The sequence below is a fragment of the Leopardus geoffroyi genome, chromosome A3 (genome assembly GCF_018350155.1).
Source record: "Leopardus geoffroyi isolate Oge1 chromosome A3, O.geoffroyi_Oge1_pat1.0, whole genome shotgun sequence".
In the NCBI taxonomy this organism is placed as follows: Eukaryota; Metazoa; Chordata; class Mammalia; order Carnivora; family Felidae; genus Leopardus; species Leopardus geoffroyi.
In genome coordinates this window covers 132,430,777-132,433,855 of record NC_059336.1, presented here as the reverse complement: position 1 = coordinate 132,433,855, position 3,079 = coordinate 132,430,777, and positions in this window count along the sequence as shown.

The window sequence follows — 3,079 nt, the reverse complement described above, 5'->3', positions numbered from 1 at the left end:
GCGGGTGTGAGCTGGGGCAAATGTCCCCATCCACGGGCTGGCTACGGGGACTCGGTGCTCTGTGGGCTCAGACCCAGAGCCGGGGCTCAACAATGTTTGCGGAATGAACCAAGCCGAACTGGAGCCTGGAGTGCAGATCCCTGCCGTGGAGGAGGCAGAGTCAGGACTGGAGAATGTTCCCCGTGGCTGCAGGGTCGGTGGTCCCACACACGCCAAAATGTCATCGTAATTAAAGCCACAAACGGGGACCCAGATGCTGAAGGATGGCCTGTGCTGCACGGAGCGTCCCCTGGGGCTTGATGGAAGCTTCCATGACCTTCCACTCCTCACCGCCTCACTCCCCACCCCCTCATCCTTCCCACCTTTTCTCACTGGGGAGCCCCCAGCCCCCAACCATCACTTCCTGGACAGGGTGGCCTAGCTCCAGGGCCTGGAGGTTTGCATTTAGACTGAGACACCAGAACCCAGCAGAGACAAGTCCCTGGGGAAGGTGCCTTTGCACTTGGACACCCAAAGCTCTTCCTCCAAAGGCTCCAGGAGAACAAAGAGTTAATAACACTCATTACCAAGCACTTGTCATCACTAAGCATCACCTACGCCCCATCCACTGTCTCCTCCCCACCATCAACCGGTTTCCTCATTCATCCTCCAGGGATCAGCCCAAACCCTACCTTCAGACCCCCAGTCCCATTCCTCTGAGCACCTGATGCCCTGGTTTTCATGCTCCACGGCACCCCCCAGGGATGAGCCTCCTCTCTGGGCATGGAGACTGCCCTCTGATCAAGTGCATAAAGGGGCAGCGTAGGTCCACCTTCTCACACTTGAGCCTGTACCAGAATCCCCTCAGGGTGTAAAACCACACACCACCGGGCCCACCCGGAGCCAGTGCGCTGAGGATTTGCATTTTGAAGTTTTTTAGGTGATACTGATGTTGCTGATCGGGCACCAGCTTTGAGAACCACTGGCTTAGGGCCGTGGGAGCCTGGATGGGGACAGGAGAGCAGCGCCCGGCCACTCTGGGTGTGGGACCCCTCAGTCTGCAGATTTGACGTTCAACAAGCACCCACTTAAAGAACTGATCCCAGAGACTACGGAGCAGTCGCTTAGTCTTCTGGCCTCCCCTGGAGAGGACAGTGACTCCAAGGACGTTGGGGAATGTGACATCATAAGAAATATATATTCGATCTCCGTCCCCAGTTCCTGACACAGAGCTCCTAGACCCCCTGTAATTTCCCAAGTGAGGGCAGTGATAGGAATGTCTACACAGAGCTCCTAAATCTCTTGGAATTCCCCGGGGAATGGGAGCGTATTTTGTTCTAATGAGGCAACTCTTGGTGGCTCCTGGCAGGGCTGTGACCAGAAAGACCAACCCACGATCAGAAGCTTGGAAATTTCAGCCCCATTCTCTGGGAATGAGAGGGGGATGGAGGTTGAGTTAATGACTGATCACGTCCTTGTGATGATGTCCATAAAAATCCCTAAAGTACGGGGTTGGGAGAACTTCTGGGTTGATGGGCACATCGAGGGGCCACGAGGGTGTTGCACCCCAACTTGGTCTGCAGCCTGAAGGAGGGTAGAGGTGTTTCTCACATTGAAATAATGTTCCCCCACCCTCGCCAGCAAACGTGTGCACACACACGCACACACACATTCAGGCATCCACTTCATGGCCCCAGAGAGTTAGAATTTTTCAGCTGGGAAGCGTTTGGAGACACTAAGTTCAATCTTCCCCTTTTTAGAGATGGAGAGGCAAAGGCCCAGAGGAAGGTGACACAGTTTATTCTTCTATTCAGCGGACTCTGACTAAGCGTTTGCTCTGCGGCTGGCTCAGGAGGTGGTGGTGACAGAGAAGAATAAGGCACTGTTTCCCGACCCCCAGAGCATTATGGGCTCAGGGGAGCCAGGGCTCCCCAGGAGAGGGTGCAGGGGCCCGAGGGAAAAGACAGTGCTGGAGGGGCCAGGCCAGGCCAAGGAAGTCTCTGCAGAGGAGAGGGTGTTGGATCTGGGCTGTGAGGGGGTGTGTGTGGTATCATGTTGTCATGGGGGACCTTGTGGGCCCAACATGTTTCATCCCCAGCCCCAGGCATGGGATTGGGACTCTGGAGAGCTCAGGAAGTATCTGTTGAGTGAATGAACACGAGGCGGTTCCATTCTGAAGACCCCAAAAGACAACTCACAGTAGCTCTGGCTAAACCAAGGGTAGGACTTGTCGACTCTGGTGAAAAGCAAGCCTGTGTCGGGGACAGTTGGCAGTGGGGGGCTCAGATTGGGAAGGGTCTGGACTATCACGGTCTGTAGGCCACTGGGAGGGATGGGTGCGCTGGCAGCGGGGGTGGGAAGGGCCATTCTTGAGAACCCACAGCAGGCCTGCTTGGCAAGGCTCTTTGGGGCTGGAAAGTTGAGGGTTATCCCAAGGTCGAGAATCCAGTCGCGGGGAGGCCCAACCTAATAAGTCGTCTCATCTGATGCACATGACGTATAACATGGTGGGAGCTACAGGTGACACTACGACATGACTTCTAGAAATTCACCTTTGCGTGTAGGGAGGGGAGCCGTTGGGGTGTGGGATTAGTCCGCGGGAGGAAGCCTCCACGCGCTCACGTCCCTCAGTGCTCTTCCCATCTTCCCAACACCAGCCACCCAAGTTGTACGGGGAGACATTTGCCTTATAAAGCACGTCTAGCTTCAGCCCTCTTTCCTCTTGTGGGAAAGGAGTGTTACATTTCTTGGATCTGTAGCTCCCTTAGACACTCACGTGGAGGTGCTTCTTGGGAGCCAGCCTTAATCCGCTCTCCGTGGGATCACCCATGGGTCGTGGTCATCCATGAGATTCATTCATGCACAGCCTAAGCAACCCTGCCTGGACCCATGGGTTGGAGATGAATAAGGCACAAGCCCTGGCCTTAGGAAGGCGGGAAAGAAACATGGCCAATGTAGGGGGCCACTCCGTTCCAAGGAGGGATGTCAAGACGAGAAAAAAGACCCCAGACTCTCAAGAGGCCCAGAGCCCTAAGCCAAAGTTTGGGGCTGGTGATAAACCTCTGTGACGTATGGGTACAGGAGAGGCTCTGGAAGTCAT